General features: G+C 38.7%; 1 protein-coding gene across 3 annotated transcripts in view; it reads left to right on the top strand.

The window, feature by feature from the left end:
* Positions 1-18,920: 18,920 nt before the first annotated feature.
* CHL1 (cell adhesion molecule L1 like) overlaps positions 18,921-26,061 on the top strand; it is a 209,996-nt gene continuing 202,855 nt past the window's right edge. For 2 of the 3 annotated variants that reach the window (XM_025375435.1, XM_025375433.1), the window contains exon 1: positions 18,921-19,388. The gene's annotated coding sequence lies outside the window, so the exon portion shown is untranslated. Of the gene's footprint in view, positions 19,389-19,635; positions 20,424-26,061 lie in introns of those variants that run through there. The other variant, XM_025375434.1, reaches the window with a different exon arrangement.

The following is a 26,061-nucleotide window of genomic DNA, read 5'->3' as shown; positions in this document are numbered from 1 at the left end:
ACATTTGATCTTGGAATGCCAGCCTCCAAAACTGTGAGAAGATAAGTTTCTTTTGTTTAAGCCACCCAGTCTGGTATTTTGTTATGGCAGCCCTGAGAAATCAATGGAGTGTTGACAGAAATGGAGAAAATAAAAGTGGAACATATTTAGATAGACACAGATAATTAGTATAATCACAGGCAGGTTGACATGACTCAGGCTTTGTAAATTAAGATAATAATGGTTTCCTAGTGATCTGATGGTTATGTTGAAAATATTAAAAGTTTAATGCTATAATTGTTTTTTGGGGAGAACACACACCTTGTATGTTATGTTCATCAGATAATTAATGTTAGCTACCATAAAAAGAAATTCTGCCCCTCTCTCAATCTCAATGGCTTCACAACATAAAAATTTATTTTTTGTTTGTATGAATTCACTATAAACATCCAAGTTGGTTCCTCTTTTTTAGAGTTAACTTGAAGAGCTTGCGCTCTTTTTTCTTGTAGTGCTGATGTTTTTCCTTTGCTTCTAGCCACATGGATGGAAAGAGAGAGAACTTGAGGAATGGCTTTATGGCTATTCTTGGAAGTGAGACCTATTTCTTCCTCCAATATTCTATTGGCTGGAACTCAGTCACATAATTCTACCCAGATGCAAGGCATCCTGGGAAGTCTAGCTGAGCTGTGTCCCTGGGAACAAGAAGCGAATAGAATATTAATTTGTACAAGTAAACTTTGCCTTATGGGCTACCAGACTCTTAGTGTACAGAATTACATATAATGGGGAAAGAGAAAGGAGTAGCTAATTCAATATAGGGCATATTTCTATGAAGGTAATTCAGAAGACCATCTGGATTTAGAAATTTCTTCTCAAAAATATAAAGATTGCTTAGCATTCCCTAAGGTCCAGAACAGGCTTTGAGAATTTTTTTTCTGTAAAGGAGTAGAAAATAAATACTTTGGGCTTTTGGTGCCATATGGTCTCTGTTGAAACTACTCAACTCTTGTTATTGTAGCACAAAAGCATCTGAAGACAATATGTAAATAAATGAGCATGCCCTTCCAATAACACTTTATTTACAAAATTTTAAAAAAGGCAAACCAGATTTGGCTTACAGCCATGGTGTGCCAACTCTTTTCCTAGTATATTAAGTAATTTGTCATTTTGCAAGTATTTCATGCTTGTGCTCGGGTAATTGTGCATGGGCAGTGAGCCTAGCTCACCGCCAGCACCATCAAAAGTGGCTTTGCCCATTATCCTCAGCAAACTAAAGCAGGAACAGAAAATCAAACACTGCATGTTCTCACTTATAAGCGGGAGCTGAACAATGAGAACACATGAACACAGGGAGGGGAACGACACACATTGGGACCTGTTGGGGGAGGGTGGTATTGCTGGGGAGTGGAGAGCATCGGGAAAAATAGCTAATGCATGCCAGGCTTAATACCTAGGTGATGGGTTGATAGGTACAGCAAACCACCACGACACATGGTTACATATGTAACAAAACTGCACATCCTTGGCCAGGTGTGGTAGCTCAAGCCTGAAATGCCAGCACTTTGGGAGGCCAAAGTGGGCAGATCACTTGAGGTCAGGAAGTTTGAGACCAGCCTGTCCAACATGGCAAAACCCTGTCTTTACCAAAAATATAAAAATTAGCTTGGCATGGTGGCGCACTCCTGTAATCCCAGCTACTCAGGAGGCTGAGGCAGGAGAATCACTTGAACCCTGGAGGAGGTAGTTGCAGTGAGCGGAGATCACGCCACTACACTGCACTCCAGTCTGGGCGACAGAGTGAGACTCCATCTCAAACAAACAAATAAACAAACAAAAAACCTGCACATTTTGCACATGTATCATGGGACTTAAAAAAAAAAAAAGTGGCTTTGCTCTTTGTCATGCTCTAATTTACTTGCTCAAAGTACAAGAAGTGTCATTTACAGAGAGGGGAAAAAAAAAAAAAGCCCTAAGTTACTTTGTAAAAACTGATCTTAAAAATGAAAGGTAACTACTTGAGTTGATTATGAAAGTAAAGAAGAAGTGAGGATCCCAAGAAAGTGGTAGAATATAGCTAGGAGATGTCACAGTTAATTTCTGTTATTTTGATTTGTCTCAGAAGAAGGGTTGTTTTTTCTTGCCCGTAAAGATAACTTTTCTTGATTTCATGATTTCTTAAATCCAGAGGAATCTTCTAATCACCTAATTTTTAGCTATCGCCTCCATTCTGTCCTTCTATACTGGCCAATCTGTTTTACATTGTAGGTGTCTTCTCATTATATTTCTGTCTCTAGTTTTTCCCATCTGCCAAACTGCGCAACAAAGCATATGAATCAGACAGATAGGTGTTTGAGTTCTCCGGTCTTTCATTCTTTAACCTTGTGACTCAGGCACTTCACATTACATCCCTCAGTCCTCAAGTCTTCATTCCTAAAAGTTGGCAAAAGCACAACATTAAACTCAAAGATTTGTTTGGTTTTGTCTAAATTAAATGAGTTAATCTATATACAGACCACTAAACTCAGTGTTTGGAACCTAGTAAGAGCTTGATATTAGTTTATTAGCATTTTAATTTTTCAGTAATTCTATCCTCACTGCAATATGATTACTAGAACCCAAGTTGTACCAACATTTCTCTTGCTAATATCACCAATGGTTTTTTTTTGGGGGGGGGCGGGGACGGGCTGTAAAGGTTTGTATTTGTTTAATATTGTTAAACACCACTTCCTCAACATACTTCTTTGCTATAGTGTTCATGTCATTCATTGTATTCTGCTCTTTATCTCCCACATTTATGATACTTCTTTCTTCATATAATTTGATGGTTTTCTTCCTCTGACTCATAAATGCAATGCAGACAGAGCTTATTTCTGTACCCCTTTGCTCCCCACACTCACACTCATGAAAACCCTTTCTTTGCAGGGAATCTCAACAACTCCTGAGAACAAGTCAAACACAATCCTTAGGTTCTGTTTTAATCTCTCACACTTGCAACTCTTTATCTGATACTTCCATGGGTATATATCTCACCCATGAGAAAGTATACTCCAAACCAAACTGATGACATTTGACATGTGAACAGTCTTTCTAACTTGCCATCATTGTTCCCATTTCCCAGGCTTGAAATTTTTAAGTCATTTTCTACTCTCCTGCATCTTCTTCCCTTATATTTATTCAGTTCTCAAATCCTGTCTTTCCCTGAAAATATCTGCCCTTCCCCCGTCTCTTTGATAAGGTCCTTAGATCTCATGCCTGAATTAATTTCTGTCCTTAGAGTCTATTTTTCCTTCCACCCACTACCTATTTATCCATTCATTCAATGAGTATTAATGCTCTACCATGGGCCAAGCAGTCTGAGGTCTCTACTGTGAAAAATACGTGAAATATCAATCTACTCCTAGCTTTTCAGTGTGTATATTCTCTTGGAGGAGAGTAGACATTGATAATGCACACATGCTATGGAATCAAATAGTCTTCTGTTAAAGTCTTGGATCCTTTATTTCCTACAACCTTAGACAATTGACTTAACTTCCCCATGACTCATTTTCTCATGTGTAAAATTCAGATGTAATCTGGTACACACTTGATAGGTATTTTGTAAGTATGAATTAAGTGGTGCCACATCTAAGCCTTTGCACTGTGCCAAATATCTAATAAACCCTCAATAAATATCAACCATTATTATTACTAATAAAAGCAGAAAGAAACATTGCCACGAAAATGCTATGTATTATTAAAAGCCAACATGAGAGTTATCTGGAGTTGCAGTGATTCAGGGAAACTGAGGTGAACTGTGACCCTTCTGGGGCCAGTTCAGTGAACAACCCAACACAAAGACAGGTTTCATTTATGTATGGTACTGAGTGAGACTGAATGTGGGAGTTGATGGCCTCTAATAGTAAGCCAGGACATGTGAAGAACTTCCTCCTGTTCACAATGTGGAAACCGTTTAGGTTTTGGAGCTGAAAAGTAATATGACAAAATCAGTTTTTTGTTTGTTTGTTTTTTTGAGACGGAGTCTCACTCTGTCGCCCAAGCTCGAGTGCAGTGGTGTGATCTCGGCCTACCTCAAGCTCCGCCTCCCAGATTCACACAATTCTCCTGCCTCAGCCTCCCAAGTAGCTGGGACTACAGGTGCCCACCACCATGCCCGGCTAACTTTTTTAAATGTTTCTTAGTAGAGACGGTGTTTCACTGTGTTAGCCAGGATGGTCTCCATGTCCTGATCTCGTGATCTGCCTGCCTTGGCCTCCCGAAGTGTTGGGATTCCAGGCGTGAGCCACCAAGCCCGGCGATAAAATCAGTTTTAAAACAACTTGAAATCACATAGCAACCCTTTATTCCTTTCCACATGCTTTGCCTGCCCTCTGTTAAGGTCAATTGCGTAGTATTTTTTCCCATTTAAATATTGCATTTTTCCAAGTGGAATAGTCTTATTTTGAGGATAGGAGATATCCAGCAAATACTTGATCGTTTATTGAAATGTAACTGTTTTGATTGAGCACAGAAGTCAGGATTTTTTGAATCACTCCCTTTTGTGGAGGTGCATTTATTTTGTCACTTTATTCCATGGCTATGTTCTCTACCATTAGACTGAGGTTAATTTGTGGTTAAAAATGCCTGTGGTGTTGTGTTACAATGTCTACAAATGTCAACGAAGTCATCTGTAATACTGTAAAAGTAAATTACACTCCAAATCAACTGATTATGATTCTGAGGTGCAGTCTTCACAATGATTAGGAACTTGATTATTTAGTAGAATTGTGCTTAGGTATGAACATCACCACTCTTTTCTGCACTGTGAGAAGAAATTACTTAATATAAATGGAAGCATCTTATTTGGCTCTACTTTAGTGGTTTTGATTTTTTTTTTTTTTTTTTGACCAAACACTGTGATTATAAAGGTCAGTGAGCTATTTAAAATAGACTCTGTCTCAGAATAAAATACATTTTGTTCATAACTTTGCCAGCTACTATGTCAAGCCTATATTTACTAAGGGCCTTCATGAAATTATTTGGAAGAATCAGTCTGTCATGGCAGTGATGTGTCACGGAAAGACGAAACAGACTTAGGGAATGCATTTTACCTGCTGTGGGTTGCATGTACCTATAACAGTAAAGATTCCTTTGTCTTTGGGCAGGTGAGTTGCCCTGGCAGGGTGGTGGAGGATTCTGTCTGTGCTTTCCAGCTCATAGCAAGATGTTCACTTCTCTTTACTTCCTGAGTATCCTTCAAGCGGTACTGTTATCAGAGCTGCATTTGAGATGAAAGGGATCCCTATTATGGACCAAACCGAAACTCTCCACAGGACACCTCTAGGTAAGGATTAAGCTGTTAGGAAGGTAGGGATTCTTTCCAACTTTAGACACTGAAAGGAACTCTTGCTTCTTTATTGTATGCAAGATTTTCTTTGATATTTTAATGCTTATTACTTTAATCTCAGAGGAAATGTTAGAACATACTAAGGTTCCATTTATTCCAAATATGTAGAAAATAACTTACTCTTTTTCAAAGAGAGGCACTATGTTTACCATCTGCAGATTAGGTATGCATTACCTATGTACATATGCACTTATGAATGAATGGATGAATGAAGATTTAGGTGGTATTATAGGCTCTCCCTTTCTCCTAACATAATTTGCATAAACAGTGGTCTCAAAAATACAATTTCCCCTGATTCTTTACTTGTAGAGCCCAGGAAATGCTTGCAAAGTCTGAGGTTCACAAAATGGATCTGGTTGGCAGTTATGTGCCTGTGTATATTTTCTTATTTCTTTTAAATTCTTAATGACCTTTATGTAAATTTACTTTACCACTTTGACCCCAGAATACCACATATTTTATTGGCAGGGTTATTTATTACTGAAAGAATGTAAAATAAAGGTATAAAAATGTTTTCTAGATGAGGCATTTTTAGTATATTTTCTGTGGTTAATTTTTTTTTTCTTTTTTCTCTTTGCATTACTTCTGTTTAATTATGGAAGCAATGTTTTAGGCCTGTTCTTTTCTGACTTTACTAATGCACTTTTCTGACTTTAATATGCACCAAAGTTGTCCTGTTTAACAACTCTTTCTGTATCCTTTTACTAACGTCCAATCTCCTGGGAATCAAGCGCAAAAACAAAGTCATCCATCTTGAACTAATATACAAGCTTACACCTACTGACAGTAGTAAATACAAAACTGGTGATGCTCTCCACGACTGGAATTCCATTTAACTACCAATTCCCAAGGAGACTAATTCATTTACCAACGGATATGAACAAAACCACAGTCACTATTTCAGAGAACATATTTTATTTTCCCTCTCTGAGATAATTCTAACAAGGGGCTGTTCCACCTTACATCTTCGATCACATGGTGGTGAGAAAACCCTATAACTTAAAGGAAAAGAGTTTATTACGGTAAATATAAAACAGAACAAAACAGCTGGGCTTCCACAGCACTTTATGGGAAATGTCTTCTGACCCTTCTATAAACAATTCCTTGGGTAAAGTCCCCATTTTATGTTGGTTTGCTCTGTCATCGGTGTAGAGTTATGGCTTGAATAAATTCTTGTTGAGGGTTTCAAGGTTGGCATGGGAATGCCTTTCTTTTCGAGATCTTATAGTGGATGTGTGTAATTCATCAAGTGTGGAACATATGCCATGCTTTATTCACAAACTTTGAGAGGAGTTAATTGCCAGCTATCTCCTTCAAAATCTCGCACCAGAATTTGATATCTAAATCATTTGAGTAAAAATTAGTTGGTAAGGCTTTGCCAGTTACTCCTAGAAAATATATTAGCTTATCCAAATGAAAATAATTTTAGTGTGGTTTTATGATTTTCAAAAGCTTGTTATTTATGCTTCATTTCATATCGTGGTAAGCATTTTAGGATTTCACTATAGCTAAATTTTGGATTTGGTGTGAGAATTAAATACATAACTAAATTGCTGGAGAAGATCAGGTTATAAAAATTTAATTTGTATTTTATTTGAGTAGCATTTAAAGGAAAAATGTGTTTTCTGTATGTACATTAGACTTGTGATATTTTATTTGTGTTATAAAGCATAATATCCTCCATATATTTACTTTGTAAAGAAAACAAGTTTATGAATATAACACAGGCTTATTTATTCCTGCTCTCTTTTTAAATTGAACTGTTAACAATTACCAATGCCTTGAAAACTCGCAAAAGTGCATTAGGCAATATACTTTCACAATTAATTGGTTATTAGATAATTATAAAAATTTAAAATGTTTTTTCTTCTGCTTATGGTACCCAACTGCTGCATAAAAAACCAGACATGACATATTATTTGATGAAACACCAGTTTTATAAAATCGTTTTTGGTTTAAAAAACCAAAGAGGAGCCTGGTCCTCACCTAATAATCACCTTTGGTTTAAAATAATCACCTTTGATTTAAAAATAATCACCTTTGGTTTAAAAAACCAAAGAGGTGCCTGGTCCTCACCTAATAATCAGCTGGAAGTTAACTTTTATATTTGAGTCTAATTTTGAGAATAAAAGAATAATCTGCAGCAAAGTGTATTTTTTCATTAGATAAAGTGAATAAAACATGCTTCATGTATAAGAATTTCGGTTAATTACCTTGTGTGTAAGATATTCTTCAAATTAATCAGTTCTAGCTGTTTCCACAACAAACATTTTTTCTTTGGGCATGTATAATAGAAAAAAAACACATTAAGTTGGGCATAATGTTTTTTTTTGTACTTCCTCCTAAGCAATTCATTCAAATTTAGATAAATTTTAAGTTATTTTATTTTGAAGTAGGCAAGCTATATTTATTTCACTTTGCTTCAAATGCAAATGGTTAAGTGTTTTACATTCTCATCAGAAAAGAGTCCTATGACAAAATAATAATTTAATGATCTCTTCCTAGAGAGATAATGCAAAATTTAGATCTGAGAAAAGGATTCTTATTTTTATCTATTTACGCTGATCTTTCTATAAAATCTCTGCAGGCTTCCTTTGTTGTTCAAGTCATAAAACAGTAGATGAAATCAATATTGTGAAAGATAATATATTTATTATAGAATTATGGATTATTGAAATAATCTTCATATATGAAATGATATTTTATGTATTGTGATCATGTGCTTTTTCTCTGGAGTTGGGAAATTATCTCAGTTTTATCAGAAGCAAGAGTACAGCCTTTTTTATTTAAACCATCATATATAATTTAGGTAAATTGAAAGAAAAAATTTTATATTTACCCACATCTTTTCCATTTTCAATGCTCTTTACTTCTTTATAAAGATCTGAGTTTCTATCTGGTATAATGTCCTTTCAACCTTAAAAATGACTTTTAGTGTGTCTTATATATAGTGTGATTCTAATGATGATAATCGTCTTAGTTTTCATTTATCTGAAAATATATTTATTTTACCTAAATATTTGAAAATTTTCACTGGATAAAGAATTCTGGGTTGATAAGATTTTTTTGTTCATTTTTCTTTCAGAACTTTTAACTTGCTATAAACAGTATGCAATGTGTTGTTTTTCTCTCTGTTTTCAAGGTTTATTATTTTTGTTTTTTGGCAGTTTGATTATTATGTACTTAGGTGGGGCTTTCTTAATATTATCTTTCTGAAGGTTTGCTGGGATCCTTGAATCTATTAATGCCTGATTTTCACCACATTTGATAAATTTTTTTTGCCATATTTCTCCAATATATTTTTATGCCTCATCTCTCTTTCTTCTGTTGAAAATTCAATTACACACATGTAAAATGTTTTGAGGTTCTATTCAATTCCACTCCCACCCACCCCCAATCTTTTCTCTCTGTTTTTAAGGTTGGAATATTTCTATGGATCTAGCTTCAAGTATGCCAGCTCTTTTCTCTGTTACCTCCAATTTGCTGTTAAGCTAAGTGAAAATTTTAATTTCTGATATTATTTTTCAATCCTAGAATAGCTTTCTGGTTCTTTTTTAATAGTTCTATTTCTCTGTTTAGGTTTCTCAATTTTAGGTTCATTTTGAAAAATATTAATTTTTTTTTCATCAAGCACAATTACAACAGTGCTTTAAATTCCTTGTTTGCTAAGTCCAATATTTAGTAGGTAATCTCAGGGGTCATCTCCATTGTGTTCTCTTTGAGTATGGAACACATTGTCTGGTTTTATCATATGTGGAGTCATTTTGAATTGTTTTCTGGTCATTGTAGAGATTCCAGAATCTGTCATGTTCTCCAAATTATATTAACTTCTGTTTTGACTACCAGGCAGTAAATGTAGCAGAAATCAAACTATAGTGTCCTTTGAAGTGGATGGTTGTTGAAATCTCAATTCAATTCTTTTAACCTCAGCAGACTGTTTGGAAATTATCTTGCTGTCTTAGTTCTGGCTGCTGTAACAGAATACTATAAGCCAGGTGACTTCTAAGCAACAGAAATGTATTTCTCACAGTTCTGGAGGCTGGAAAGTCCAAAATTGAGGTGTTGAACGATTTGTTGTTTTGTGAGGGCTGATTTCCTGGTTTATAGGCAGCTACCTTCTCCCATTGTCCTCACAGGATGGAAGGGGTGAAGGAGTTCTCTGGGACTTCCTTCATGAAGGCACTAATCCCAGTCATAAGGGCCCCACTATCCTGATCTAATTACTACTCAAAGGGCTCATCTCCAAATACTATCTCATTAACGATTAAGTTTCAACATATAATTAGGGGGCAGGCACATATATTCAGTCTAGAGCACCCACTGATGCATATTTCAGAAGATAGCCAGGGATTGGGCATCATTTACACATAGAATAGGGGGCCTTCTCCTTGATTTATTTCCCCTCAATATTTCCCAGTTGCTCTGGTTGCCCAAGCTCTGTCCTTTGCTTCTTCAAGCCAATAACTGCAGGTTTGCTTTCCTCATTTTATCCACCTAGAATGGACAGACTGGGTCTTGATCTTCCCTAAAAGCTGTGAAATAGGAAACTTACCCAGTGTTGTTCCCTTCTTCCAGTTGTATGCCCCTTCACTATCTGCATGTTTTGGATTACTTTCCAGTGTTTTCCGGTACTTATGTTTTATATATTGTCTATACTTCATAGTTGTGTTGTTTTGTTTTGTTTTGTTTGAGACAAAATCTCGCTCTGTCACCCAGGCTGGAGCGCAGTGGCGTGATCTCGGCTCACTCTAACCTCTGCCTCCCAGGCTCTAGCAATTCTCTTGCCTCAGCCTCCTGAGTAGCTGGGATTACAGGCGTGCACCATTGCACCCAGCTAATTTTTGTATTTTTAGTAGAGATGGGGTTTCACTCTGTTGGCCAGGCTAGTCTCAAATTCCTGACCTCAAGTGATCCACCTGCCTTGGCCTCCCAAAATCCTGGGATTACAGGCATAAACTACCACGCCTGGCCTATGCTTCATAGTTTTAGGGTTGGTTGGTTCTGAATGCACCCAGTATTAGAAATCTATAACTTCACATTGGAAAGATTTATTATATTACAAACCTTTGAAAACATAATTTTAATGGCTGTTTCATTACAGGATTACAGAATAATCTATTAGTTTAAACAATGCGAAATTATTATTTTTCCAGGTCAGAAATGCTCAGATAATGGTAATTTCATACGATTTAAACTAATAATTATGTTCTTAGATATTTATAATTTATTTTATCATTGAATATCTATGGGAATATAGAGTTTTCTATATTTCAGTTTACTTACATTATATAGAGTCTTAGAAGTGGAATACCTGGGTCTCAATTTATGTAGCTCTTTAAACCTCTTCAATATAATTGCTATTTTTGTTTTTAAATTGTAATGTAAATAACATGTAATTTTTTGTAAAATGGTTGCATACATTAATGATATTTAATATGGCTTTCATCCTACAATTGTGTCATGCCATTAGATTTTGGCTTTACTATTTTTTCTTTGGCAAAATATTACCAAGTTATTTAATTGATTTGTGTTTGTTCATTATTATCCATATTGAATATATTCATTATGCTTGTTAGCTTCTCTACTTCATCTTTGGATAAATGTATCAGAATATTTTGAATACCCAGAAATATTTGAGACTTTCATCATCACATTTTCTCCTTTATTCATATTTAAGACTTTAAATTATGCTTAAATTTAGGAATTTCTAAAAATAATTTCAAATTTTATCTTAGATTCAGTGGGTACATGTGCAGGTTTGTTACATGGGTATATTACATGGTGCTGGAGTTTGGGGTGTGAATGATCCTGTCACCCAGGATCATCAAGCATAGTACTCAGTAATTAATTTTGCAATCCTTAGTCCTCTCCTCCCCTCCCTCATTTACTAGTCCCCATTGTCTAGTGTTGCCATCTTTATGTTTATGTGTACTCAATGTTTCACTCCAACTTGTAAGTGAGAACGTGGTATTTAGTTTTCTGTTCCTGCCTTGATTTGCTTAGGATAATGACCTTCAGCTGTATCCATGTTGCTCACAAGGACATGATTTTGTTATTTATTTTATGACTGCATGATATTCCATGGTGTATATGTAACACATTTTAGTATCCAATACACTGGTGATGGGCACCTAAGTTGATTCCATGTTTTTGCTATTGTGAATAGTGCTGCAATGAACATATGAGTGAATGTGTCTTTTGGTAGAACTGTTTATTTTCCTTTGGGTATATACCTAGTAATGAGATTGCTGGGTTGAATTGGTAGCTCTGTTTTAAGTTCTTTGAGAAATCTCCAAACTGCTTTACGCAGTGGCTGAAATAATTTACATTCCCAGCAATGGTGTATAGACGTTTAATTTTAGGAAACTTTTAAGATGGCTCCTATATGCAAGTAATAATATTTGAAAATGTGTTCTATATCTGTATTATTGTGCATACACTCAGATAAAGAAAAAGGAATCTAAGTCAATAAGTGTTTCCTGTTTGGAGAAAACTCTACTTGATATACGGGCAATACAAGTGTCATATATAAAGCTCTTGTCTGCTTATGTGCCCTTAAATGTTGTAGTATGAGCTGGCACAAAACTATCTAAGTGAGAAACACAAAGGATATGGCATAAGAGAGAGTTACTAATTCCTATAAGATAAGGCAAATTTTTCATGTCAGTATAAACAGAAGATTTGGAACCCTTGCTGTGGTCCCACTGTACTGTGGCATAGTGCTATGAATGCCTAAGAAGGTTTGTGGCCGGGCGCGGTGGCTCAAGCCTGTAATCCCAGCACTTTGGGAGGCCGAGACGGGTGGATCACGAGGTCAGAAGATCGAGACCATCCTGGCGAACACGGTGAAACCCCGTCTCTACTAAAAAATACAAAAAACTAGCCGGGCGAGATGGCGGGCGCCTGTAGTCCCAGTTACTTGGGAGGCTGAGGCAGGAGAATGGCGTAAACCCGGGAGGCGGAGCTTGCAGTGAGCTGAGATCTGGCCACTGCACTCCAGCCCGGGCGACAGAGCGAGACTCCGTCTCAAAAACAAAAAAAAAACAAAAAAAAAAACAAAAAAAAAAAACAAAAGAAGGTTTGTCTGTTTATCATATTCTGAAAAACAACATGAAAAAATAAATTGATAGGTCTCATTTAACCCCTGGAAGAAAATAAATCCAATGCAGCTTGTAAAAAACTGAGTTATGTTTATGTTAACACAGTGCATCACATACTAGCAATCTGTGATTTAAGTACATGTCTGCTAATGAATTTGTTTATTTTGCAGGAAAATAAAGTTAATTGAAAGCATGAAATATGATTCCTAAACAATGCATGGAAAGGGCTAATTGGTCCATGGCTTTTTAAAAAAAAATGGATAAAAATATCTTAAAATGGGGCCGGGCACGGTGGCTCAAGCCTGTAATCCCAGCACTTTGGGAGGCCGAGACGGGCGGATCACGAGGTCAGGAGATCGAGACCATCCTGGCTAACACGGTGAAACCCCGTCTCTACTAAAAAATACAAAAAACTAGCCGGGCGAGGTGGCGGGCGCCTGTAGTCCCAGCTACTCGGGAGGCTGAGGCAGGAGAATGGCGTGAACCCAGGAGGCGGAGCTTGCAGTGAGCTGAGATCCGGCCACTGCACTCCAGCCTGGGCGACAGAGCAAGACTCCGTCTCAAAAAAAAAAAAAAAAAAATCTTAAAATGATGTCCTGTTATATCACAGTTCAAAAGAATAAAGTCCCCACCCATGTCTAAATGTATGCTAAAACTTAGGAATATCTTAAAGCAAGAATAGTAAATACTTAACACATGAGAATTATCTCTTGTATAATATCAGTGATATTATACATTAATAGGTCACTTTAACCTTTCCTGCTCAGCTCAGATGCAGGGGCAGGATCCTTTGGACACAGTGTTTCAGTAAGTCACTGCTAATCAGTCGGGTTAATTTATGAAAGGAAGATTATTTTGCCCTGTATACATCTCTTACTAAATAACCTATAACAAGAGAGTAATCTTACTTAGAAATATATCATGAATAAGAATGATTTTAAGAAACAGGAAACCAATGAAACTATTTTACATGAGACTTTTTTTTTTTTTTGTCTCACCTAGCTACAAGGTCAAGTTGCATTCCAGTTTCAGCTTTTAATAAAAAATAACCTTTCAGTTTATTTGAAGATCTGGGTCTTCAAATATAATTGTCAAGTATCTATCTCTCTCCTCTTTTCTCTATAGTGACTTTATTCTCAGGAAGGCTCTTTCTAAGTGATGATAAGAAGAAGGGAGTTTCTCCTGCCTTATGTCATACCTGCTGAGCAACCCTGTTTTCTTCTGGTAACTCATGCATAAATCCAAGGTAGGTTTCTCACTGGCTTCTGTTGGGTCTGATGCCCTTCATAGCTTTAGTCCCCATAGACTTAGGAGTAGAAAATATTGGTTTGTCATGCCTGTGTCACATGGACCAGGGGTAACGAGAAAGCATTGGAATTATCCTCAATTCAGCCACATAACCACGGGAGATATTATTCCTTAGGTCCAACCAGGCTAAATGAATGGAGATAATGCTTGGCAAGCAAAAAACAGCAGGTATTCATGGTAGCTTCCATTCTTATTTTTCTTGACTATTCTTCTGAAATTATTCTGATGACAGAGATTACAGTTGCATTTGTTAGGGTAAAGTTTAAGCAGTTATAATAAAAGTATCCAAAGGAGATTGGCTCAAATTGAAAAGGGACGTTACATTTTTTGTGGTAGTACGTAGGTTCTGATCCTCAGGGTCATGTAGGAATTCAGGCCAGAGTGGAGTTTCTTTGTCATCCTCAACATGAGCCTTTTAACAGTGTGGGTTAGTCAAAAGGACAAGGAGAAGTGAATCCAGATTATTTTTAAGTAGATGAGCTGAAAGTTGCCAACAGCATTTTTCCTCTTGTCTCTTTGGTGAGAACCTAGTCCTAGAACCAAACTAAGTCAACCAAACTAGTCTTTAGGTTGGTGGCCGTGTGTCCAGAAGGAGAAAAAGAACAGACTGGGCCGGGCGCGGTTGGCTCACGCCTGTAATCCCAGCACTTTGGAAGGCCGAGGGGGATGGATCACGGGATCAGGAGATCGAGATCATCCTGGCTAACACAGTGAAAACCAGTCTCTACTAAAAATACAAAAAGAAATTAGCCTGGTGTGGTGGTGGGCACCTGTAGCCCCAGCTACTCGGGAGGCTGAGGCAGGAGAATGGCGTGAACCCGGGAGGTGGAGCTTGCAGTGAGCTGAGATGGCGCCACTGCACTCCAGCCTGGGCGACAGAGCAAGACTCAGTCTCAAAAAAACAAACAAACAAAAAGACAGATTAGTGGTGCCAGAGGGAGTGGAGAACAACCTGCGGCTGCCACAAGTTCTTGTTAGTCTTTCCTTTTTCTCTAACATGTTTCTTTTACATTAAGTGGAAAACATACGTTCAAAAACAACTGGAAAGAAAAAAAAACCAAAAAAACAAACGAACAAAAATAACAACAACCAAAAAAAACAGAAAAGGACAAACTTAATTTTGGCAATATGTCTCTGTAAAAAGATCAGCCCTTATGCTCCTGGTTATCACTCACTATCTCACTATTCAATATTTGTCTTGTTTGCTGCAACAGAATAATAATAAATAAAATTATCTTCAAATATGGTAGTGGCTTTTCATCCTGTAAAATGTTACATGATTAAAACTTTGGAGATTTTTTTCAATACATTCTAGGCCATTAACCAGTTGTACAACTCTGATAAAATTTCTGAATCTTACTCTTCTCAGATATAAAAGGAAGCTATGGAAGATTATGTTATCTGAGGTCCCTTCCAGATTGAAAAGATTTCATACCATGTTGGAAATAGAGAAGTTTAGGAGAAATTCTCATCCTCCAAACATAGGAGGACTTTCTCCAACAAATAGGAATTCATCCTATAACTAAGTTCACAGGTGGCTGAGTTATAGGATTATGAGTTATGGCAGTGGCTTTTCATCCTGTAAAATGTTACACGATTAAAAATTTGGAGATTTTTTTTCAATACATTCTAGGCCATTAACCAGTTGTACAACTCTGATAAAATTTCTGAACCTTACTCTTCTCAGATATAAAAGGAAGCTATGAAAGAGTATGTTATCTGAGGTCCCTTCCAGATTGAAAAGATTTCATACCATGTTGGAAATAGAGAAGTTTAGGAGAAATCCTCATCCTCCAAACATAGGAGGACTTTCTCCAACAAATAGGACTTCATCCTATAACTCAGTTCACAGGTCTTTGAGATAAGACTTGGCTGCATAGGACTTTGGAGCAAACCATCACTAGGAAAGAAAACTATCCATTGTAGGCATTGTTGATCGGAGGATGGGAAATCCTTCTGACCTGCACGAGTAATCAATGGATGCCTTAAAGCGTGAGATTTGAAAATGCTTAACATTATCTTGGCTACATAATTATAATGTTATTAATGGCCACAAAGTTTCTTAGCCTTTAAAAAAAAATCCAGTAAAAGCATTTGATTTCATGACCTCCCAGGGCTGAATCACACATATTAATGATCCATGGCATGCAATACAAGATTTTACCTTTTTATTTGTTCCAGAATTATTGCCCTTTGATTTTTAATACATATCCTTTTGGTCTTGTATTAAAGGACAAGTTAAAGGAGTATTGACTCTGTCAGGATAACTCTGCAGAATTAATATGGTCTTTTTAGCTTTATTAATATCTAAGCTGAAGTGGCTGCTTTGTACTTTCAAGGTTGCTTTTGAAGGATCTATTCCTCAGTGGAACATCCTGCTTCCTGCTTTTTTTTAAAATTATTATTATTATTTTTTTATTACAGCAGTTGGCCGGAAAGCCCCTGTTGATCTGGACTACTTGGAACTGCTAGACTGAAATGCCATTTTCAAAACTCCAGCTCTTCTGCTAAACAATTTTTCTAGGAATGATGCCATATCACTAGCTACTTGTATTTGCCAAAAGGCAATACTACTTCAATGGCCCTAGTTCTGGGAATGATATCAAATGATGGTTCAGGAGGGAGGTAGGCAGTAAATCAGCAGGAAAAGCTGAAAAATGCCCCAGTTTTTAATACCTTTTATCTTTTTCCAGATGACTGGCCTATCTCTCTCACCTTCTGCTTCTATTCATGATAGTACCCTTTTCTCCCCTTTTTTGTGACTTGATATTAGTATTTTCATTTGAAACAGCCTTCCTCAATTATCAGAGAGAAAATTCACACCTTTCAAAGCTAAGGCAATCAAATTTCCACATGACTCGTAAGTATATGTTCTTTCTCTAGCACCTATGTGCAACTGCGGGATGCCTGATAGATTAGGATTGTATGTTGAATGGGAAATCGATCTGAACAAAGTGTCAGACAGTAGAATGGGAGCCAGGGGAAGGTTCCAAAGCAGCAGCAGAAGGTATCTCTAGCAAGCATCCACTGTGGCTGGCGGCTGCCTTCTGGTTCCAGCCTTACTGGAAGCTCAGGCAGTGGAGTTGTGAATTCCTTGGGCCAGGCAAGCCTAGATGTGTTGCTTGCTTTTGATAATGTATCAAAAATATGAACTCATCCTTGGAGATGACAGCTATGAGGTGTTTCTTGGATGTAGAAATTTAGGTCATCTGTCTTCCTTTTGCATTGCCTTAAAAAATACTATTTCCTTTCTTGGTTTAACATTTGCCTGCTTGCTCGCTCTTTCTTTCTTTCTTCCTTCCTTTCTTTCTTTTCTTTCTTTCTTTCTTTCTTTCTTTCTTTCTTTCTTTCTTTCTTTCTTTCTTTCTTTCTTTCTTTCTCTCTTTCTTTCTTTCTTTTATTCTTTCTTTCTCTCTCTCTCTCTTTCCTTCCTTCCTTCCTTCCTTCCTTCCTTCCTTCCTTCCTTCCTTCTTTCCCTCCTTCCTTCCCTCCTTTCTTTCTTCCTCCCTTTTTTTCTTCCCTGCATTTTCCTTATCTCCCTTTTTTCTTTCTTAAAATTTGGTTGCCCAGGGTAACATGTATTGCATACATGCTGACTTCCTTACTGTCCCTAATAAGCTATGTGTGGCTATTATTTCTTCATTTACATGCAATATCAGAAGCTTAGAAGTATGTTATCTCCCTTTCAATAAAAACTCACATTTAAGAACTGACCATCTTCTTGTTTGGGGTATTGTGGCTTGGTATTGTCTAATATATTTTGAGGGTATTTGATTTTTTACAAAAGCAATTGGCCATGTCTATTGAGTTTCCTACTGCACCCTAGCACCCAGATCAGTAATTGATAAATAGTAGGTGCTCAATAAATATTTGTTTTTTAAATAACGATTCTGTTGTCCACCAAGAAGGAAGGAGCTATATATTTAAGAATACTCTGTTCATCTGGCCAAAATGGAGTTCTGAGTCCCATGCTCAGGTGATGCTTACCCAGAAGATGGTAAACTCCTGAGACCAACTTGGCTTTCTTGTCTTTCTTTTGTGGTTCCTTGACCTTGGAAATGCTTTTCTACAGGCAGAGTATTCCCCCCTGTTGGAATTTTATTTAATATTCTATCTTTGTTTCTGCTTCAGAAAACATGCCACGTGAATAATGATGCCCCAGGCAAAAGAAAACCACTCCAGCAGTACAATTTAAACTTAGGACAGATCCTGCCCTCACTTGCATTCACAATTTGCCAAAGCAGTCAGTAAGAACTGTGCCCACACACGAACTGACAGAATCGAGGCCCCAAGGTTAGCGATGACTAAAATTTAAAAGTCCATTTACTTGTTTTCAAAATATTTTATTCAATTGCTTCTGAGACAGAATCATGAGTTGCCTTCACTTTTGCTGCTCCCAGTGGTGGCATCCAACTCTGAGGGGAGCTCTGAGGGGAGCTAAATATCCTCATTGTTCAATGAGCTAGATGAGAACAAAACGAGGCTGTAAGGTCAATCTCACAGCCTTAGTGGAGTAAAAATTAGAACTCAATAATTCTCTTACGAACAAAGAGGACTTGCATTCAACAGAATTTTTAAAGGTGGTATTGTGTAAAAATTTTGGAAAATACCACCATAATGGAAAAAAAAATTAAAGTGGCATATAAATCAAAAATAGTGCTAAAAATTATAATTTTTCCATATGAATTTTGGAATCCTAAAATATTTTTATGTGTTTGTGGATTGATAAGGCATCAGAACTGACTTTTAGCACTGAATATGAGTACAGAAGGCTTTCTTCTCCAATAGTGAATTAATAAAGGGTAAGTAGGAAAAACGTTATGAAACAATATGGTAAAATTATGGACTCTGTATTAGGGCAAAAATTGTAAAAATAGTAGAGGGTCTCTAAATTTGTGTATGCACAATTTGACACCGGATGGTTGTAGCATATTTTGTAAATTCAATAGTAAGCCCCACCACGCCCTTAAATGAAGGAAAGCAAGAAGATCATTTTTAATACGTACATGGCACCACACCCCTCTAACATGCAGCAATGGGAGAAAACCAGATTGGCGACCTGTGTATGGAATATCAACTGAGTGAAACCACCGGGGGGCGGGCGCGGGGGGGGAGCATTTCTTTTAAATGTCGCTTTTGCAGATAAACAAGCGGAGATCCTACCTCTTTTGACCAGAGATGTTGAAAAGCACAACCAAAGTTTTGGCTTGGTCTCTTGCTTTCCACAATGAGATAAAGTCTTAAGCTTGTAACTCTCCCTATCCCATGGGAGTGTGCAAAGGGAGGGAAAATAAGCGGCGTGGGTGAGGGGTGGCGGCGCAGAATCGAGGAAGGGAGGAGAGGCGAGAGCCAGCCTCTGGCAGGAGGGCGTGGATCTCGGTGCAAGCCAGAACAGGTCCAGCCTTCCCGCGGCCAGCGCCAGCAGCGGGAGGGGACAGGCGGGACCTCCGTGGGCAGTCCCGGGTGCGGACCAGCGGGGAGCGGCCGGCAAGAAACTCCCTTGGATCCGCCCAGAGCTTACTGGACCCTGCCCGTCCCTGTCCCAGCTCCCAGCCAGTTTGGGGGAGAAGTTGCCCGAGGGGAGGTACCGGACAGATCTCGTGCTGGAAGCGACGCAGGTGTGTCAGGGGTGGGGGTCAATTTGCATCTCTTGTGCCAGCCCTGGGGGGTCTCCCATGGAGGAAGGGTTAAGGGTTTGCTCCCGGGAGGAGGGGGTCAACCAGTTATGGAAAGGAAATGGTGCGCAGTCAGGGCTCCTTGTCTGAAGTGGGGGTGGTCCGAGGTCCCTCAGCATTCACCCGGGAAGAGACACCCCCTTTTCAAGCCCCGCCCCCGGGTGGCCGAGGCTGGATTCAGACTGCTCGGGGTCAGTCGGACGGAGCACAACGGGTCCCCGAATCCGCCAGGTCCCACTCACTCCCGCTGGTCGCCGGTAGGTTGACCCTCTTATTTCCAGCCTTTCCCACTCCATCCCTCGCTATTCTCTGAAGAGGATTCCAGATCCCACTGTAGATTCCCGGCCTCTCTCGGGTGGGGATCCGAGGTCTAGCTAGTTTGGGGGTCAGTCTCGGCCTCTCCCACCACGCCCCTCACGCCCCAGACACCTCCTAGTGTGTGGAGCTCAGTTCCCCTCCCAATCCACTGCCCCTGTCTGGCTCCTACTCTCAGGAGAAGAGTCTAGATCCCAGGGGGGATCCGAAAATGCCGCCAGCCTGGAAGAGGAGAATCAATGAACCGCGGGATTGTGGGGTTGGGGGGCACGAAAAACCAGAGAGGGGCTAGAGCTTCACCTCACCAGAGCGCCGAGGGGGCGAGAGGGCAGGCCGGGGGCCTGGTTGCCATGGCTCCTGGTAGCGGAGCCCGGGGAGCTAGAAATGCCAGTCACGGATGGTCCCTTCTTCCTCTTTGTGCGTCTCTCTTTCTCTCGCTTTTTTTTTTTTTTTTTTTTTTGAGTGTGAGTGTGCGTGGGGAGGCAGCACGGAGAAAGTGATTAATTTGGAGAGCAGGGATTGGAGCTGGGAGGCTGGGGAAAGCCAGCCCCTCCGTTCCCACTCTCCGGGCTCGCTGCGAGCCACACTTTCTCAGTCAGGGGCAGTGCTGGGGAATTCCTGCGAAAAACCACCAGCCTGAGGAGCCGCAGCCGGGCAGCCCAGGTACCCCCGCCTCAGACGGCGCGCAGGGTCGAGCGCAGGGTGGGCGTTCGGGCTGCTGGGCTCGGGAAGGCGGGCAGGGGAAGGGGTGGCAGGCCAGCGGCGGAGGGCAAGTGTGCGTCGGCACGGCTGGGTGGCCCTGCGGGGAAGGAGCCCCAGGCTCAGCCTCTCCTCGAAGGGCGCCGGGGTCCAGTCCCGCTCGTGGGAGCCGCGGAGCAGCCCCAGAGCCAGCAAGGGGCTGGCTGGCCAGGAGCGTGCGCGATGGCGCGCTCCCGCTGGAACTCGGAGTGGGTGGGGAGATTTGCGCGTGCGCGTGGAGATGGGCAACTGGTGAGCCACCTGGCTCACTCTAGGAGGAGGCTCCAGGGGCGCCCACGTGGCTTCGAATTCCAGCTTCACCATCACTGTGATGTGTCACTTTGGACTAGCCATTTAACTATGTGCCTCAGTTTCCCTTTCTCAATAATATGGAAATTATCAATACCCTCTATATTGGGTTGTTGCAGGACTGGAATGAGATGATACAAGTAATTTAACACCATGCCTGATGCATAATAAGCACTCAAAAGTTAGTTACTGGTGTCGATGGCATTACTGTTAGTTAATCCTCAGTTTAATTACATATGGTGCATTCTCATTTCTCTGCATTTTCGTTGAAGTCAAAATTCTGCGTTTTCTAATTTTGGAGAATAATCTTAATTAAAATAAGAACATTTTTACTGCACAGTCCAACTCCTACAAAGATCTGACTTGCAGCAGATTGGACGAGAGAAACTGATCAACTGCTGGTGAAGTTGGCTTTTCAGTATATTGATGGAGAGAGAAGCTTAGAAAGCTTTTTGGGGAAACTTTTGGTGACAAGAAAATAAAAAGTTTATCCCACTTTTATTTATTTTTTTTTTAAATCTTCGTGTTTTCTCTTTCAGCTGCAGATGTTGCAGTTGGATTTGTCTTAATTTCAGTCTCTTTGTGAAGGATCACCATTTGGCTTTCATAATTTAACTTACTTACAGAGCCTATGTATACCCCGGCTTTCCATTTTATGGCCTTAAGTGCTGCAGTGGATTTACCTTTAGTAGTGGCAGAACGTAGTGTATAATCATTCCTTGCAAGCTCCTGAATATTGTGAGCAAATCAATGGAGACAAATAGTTATTACTGGATGGGTGTGAGTACTGGCTATGGCTGCTCATTAAAATCTCTTTCAGGGCATGTTTATACCCACTTCACTGCAGCACAAGACTGTGATGATGAATATATGTTTTCCAGATTGTTATCTGTTGAATGTAGACTTATGGATCCTTTTCTTTAAAGAAAAGGCTATAGATATTTATTGATTCCTCATGGTTATATAGGTCCTCCAATCTATCTGCTGATAAGTAAACTGTACACTGCATGGGCCTAGCTGTAGGTCTAAGAGGAGTTGATATTGCACATACTGTACTTATTACATTTAAGTTAATTCATCTCATTACTTGAATTGGTTTTAAATATATTTTTAAAATCATTTGATTATTAAAATAAAGGCATTTCTTGGTGAACTTGAGGCCAGTAAAGCCTGACAGATGTCACCATCACAAAGATCCTTAGTGACCTTTACAAAATAGAGCTCACCCAGAAAAACATTTGCTGGATAGAAACCGGATTTTATAGTGGCGTCTGACATCTTTGAAGATAGGAGGTTATTTGCCCCAAAATTGCTTTGTTGAAATAATTTAGTCTGACTCGCTTTTATAGAAAAATAAGGGTAATGAGGTAATGATGAAGACTAATTTAAGCTTCTTGTATTTTTAACTGATAAAGGAAAATTCAGTAATAGTGGGGGACTAATGGTGTCAGATTTGAAGGAATGATTGTCAGGAAATACTGAGAGTATCACTTCAGGTAGTAGTGTTTGGCTTTGCAAGACAACCCTCTCATCCTCACCGTGAATGTGTCATCTTTAAAAGGTACCTTGAGGAATTAGTGTGACAGCTTGTCTGAAATTCATGTGATCATTTACATATTGTTTCCCAGGAGCTTTGGCATTAAATGTTTCATTTATTGGAAATTATTTTGCCCTTTGATTTATGACAGCCAACAGTGCAATAGAGTCTAATGCATTTTAGAAACAATAAAATTAGCTTTTCACCATTTTGTATTTTCCCTAAAAATCTAGCAGTAATACACTTGGAATACTTAAGTTAGTCCAGAGACAAATGGTAAGAGTTGAAAAACATGACAGATTGGGAGGTGTTGAGTCCTGAATTTGGGGACCTAATTGAAATGTAAAGGTATAATCAAGAGAATGAACATCTCTCTGTACTAAGGTTGTTTTCAGTGATGTACTGTATTATCTGATTCAATCAGTGTTCCTTGTTATTTTTTCAAACCAAGATTGAGAATATTATATTTTCAATTATGAACATTTTGATTACAGCTTCATTCTAACTAATTCATTCTGAAGAGAATGCAATTATTATGGTGATTTACATACACTATGCTAAGTTAACACAGCTAATGAGTGAAAGCATAATATTCTTTCTATTCATTCCTGGAAAAATATTGTGCTAAGCATTCTTTCAAAGAAAAGATTACATTATTCGCTATCATTTTATGTCTACCTACAAGTAGAATTGGCATTGAGCCATTTTCTCTGCTATTAAAGTGAAATCTCTTATATTTTGGTGATCACATGCCTTTCCTCTCACCCCTTGGGGGAGACTGGAAACAATTCTCAATTTAATTAGATATGCTGCTTTCTTTTTTCTGTACATCTTTATCTGAGGAAAGATTCTGTATTTTCTAATTTGGGAGGCTGCTTAACACCTTAAACATTACTAATTACTGCAGTTTATTTTATGTGTGTCGCAATAGTGTAGTTAGTTAATTATAGCTTTCTCATTAGCACCACGTAGAGAATAATGAATTAACACATCCCTTTGATCAAAAGGGATTTAAGTTTATCTTCTGAGAATAAAAGTGTTATTGTGTTACTGAAAGTCACTATAATTTTCCCAAGAAACAAATTGGTTGGAATTCTGTATCACTGGGTTAGGAAGCTCGATGAATGAGTTGGATTGATCACAAAGTAGAGTAGAGCTGTGGTTGCTTGGCAACCTGACATTATTCTGCAATTTCTGGTATATTTATCCAGTAAACTAGAAAATTCTGTTTTGTTAACGAACGTTTTAAGTCAGTGCACAAATAGACCATAACTAATTGAGATTTTATGTGTTGTGGATAAAAAATGATCCTGCTTACCTTCTCATTATGTTTACATAATGAAAATACAAAGGGACATATTCTGTTTTCAATTTTAAGGCTTTTCCCTGAAATGTTGACTTCACTTTCACATAATTTATTCCTAGCGGAAGAATACAACTTGTATATCTCTTTGGAAGTTAAATTATTACAGGTGTGTGTGAGTGTATGTGTGTGTGTGTGTGTGTGATGCTTATATACATAAATTCAATAAGAATCACAACTGGAGTTTGAGGTGAGATGAATTCTCAAAATTCATAGTTTGCTAATTGAACTGACAATGTGGTAAATTTAGGGTGGGCATAAATATCTGATTCAAATGATACTGGCAGATGATGATAAGAATAATAAATGCGTTGAACTTGGCCAATATATAAATATATTTTGTGCTTTGATCAGGGTTTCTTCTCCTGGTAGTCTTATAACATTCTCCCTTCTAATGTTTGTTTGCATCTTATTTCCCCTATAGTTGTGGAAGTAGGAGCTCTGTTGCCCATCTTCCGATTCACCTCTTCCTAACTCCAGGGACTACAGTTGTGCCATTTTCCTATACAACCTATGAACTTTAGTGTGCATTACAATTCCCTTCTCAGATTGTAAACTCCTTGAGGGCATACTTTTCCTTTTATGCATCTCGTAAACTCTTAAAGCGTCTGGCACAGCGGGAAGCAAACTGGCGTGGTGGTTACGTGCCCTGGTTATAAAAGTCAGGCTGCCGGGGTTCAAAATCTAAGTCTGTCAGCTTGCAGGTGTGTGGCACTGGCTTAGTCATTTTGACCTCTCTAAGACTAATTTCTTCTGTAGAAATGGGGAAATAGTCATACCTAGCTATTGTGGACATTGTATGGGGGCAATATATGCAGACAGCTTAGTAGCACTTATTAAGTGCTCAATAAATTTTGGTTTTTTATTGTAGTGATAATTATTCTTCTATATCATGCTCAGTATGTGAATGAACAAAGATAGAGGGACAGAGTGTATATGTGTGTGTGTGTATCACTGTGTATGTGAATAAGTGTGAGCCATGATCAATGGTGGTGTCAAATGGAAAACTGTTGATTCCTACATTAGTTATATGTGCATATGCCAATAATGATTGTTTCACATATTTAAAAGGTTTTCTCAATAGTTGTTCTTAGGCTTGGCTAAAATTAGAATCGTCTGGAGAGTTCTTTAAAACTGCCAACACAAATCAATTCAATTACAATCTCTGTGGATGGTGACTAGGAATCTGGATTTTTGAAAACTTCTAATGAGATTCTAACACACCCTAATGTACCATCACAGTTGAGAACCACCACCTTAGATTTGCGTACATCTTCCATAAGACCGTGTTGGGCTAAGGCATTGGTTCACAGTTACCTTGGTGTCATGAAATGTGGCTGAACGAGAGAAAATGCTTTGGCAAACTTCTGAGGTTTTTCTTACTAATCTTCTTGGTTTAAATAGCACTTTATTCTCTGAAGATCTCAAATGTGCTTTTCATTTACTGTGTATAATTTCATTTTTCAACCAAATGTCTCTGTGAAGATGGTAGGAAAGAAGTAATTATCCTGATTTTGCAGATGAATGGAGTGAGCTACACTGAAATTAAATGATTCGACTAGATTCATACATTTAGAACAGGCCCACATAACAAGATTCCTGTGACTTTGGGGTTTTGAATATTTCTCTGTTTTGCCTGCAGATTTCCAATGAGGTAGGGGGAGTTATTGTTTTTGGACTAAAGTACTGTGTAAGAAAAAGCTGTAAAAATGAGACTTCCATCCTTTTTTGGTTGTAATTGTGCAGTGTAAAGAAAAACAGATTTTTTCTTCTTTCTAAGAAGAGGCACCATAGTCTATATAGGATCCAAACTAATGTCCCTTGGACTTTGAACCCAGCTTGTATAAGTATTTCATTTGGCCCAAAGAATGTTTAAGACAAATTTCAGCCAACATTTAAATACTGGAGATTTCATGTAAAAATTCATATTTCTGGCTTATCTTAAAAGGCTTGATGTCCTCACAGTATTGGACCTGAATGTCCAGGTGGCAGAATGCCACAGGCTAGAACCGAGTGTTTTGTCCCCTTGATGTTCTTGAAACACACGTCTTCGCTGGGTAAAACATGGTTTCCTCTCACTTTCACTTTGTTCCTTTCTTTTATATAGCGCATACTCCAAAGGGGTAATTAAGGGACCTTAAAGACGGGCCCACATCTCTTTGGATGGGATTAGGGGAAGCCCACAAGGGCTGCTGAAGCACATCTGGAGCTGTTACTGCCCCTTGTCCTGAAGGGACAATGGGAAGGTGAAGCTCCTGGAAGGAGGTGGGAGCAGTAGCTCTGGGAGAGGGCTGTCAAGTAGGACCTATGGCTTTTGGTAGAGGAACATAACTACTGTCAAATCACAAGACAGT

The sequence above is a fragment of the Theropithecus gelada genome, chromosome 2 (genome assembly GCF_003255815.1).
Source record: "Theropithecus gelada isolate Dixy chromosome 2, Tgel_1.0, whole genome shotgun sequence".
Lineage (NCBI taxonomy): Eukaryota > Metazoa > Chordata > Mammalia > Primates > Cercopithecidae > Theropithecus > Theropithecus gelada.
The sequence above is the reverse complement of the archived record's forward strand: the minus strand, read 5'-3'. Positions and strand labels throughout refer to the sequence as shown.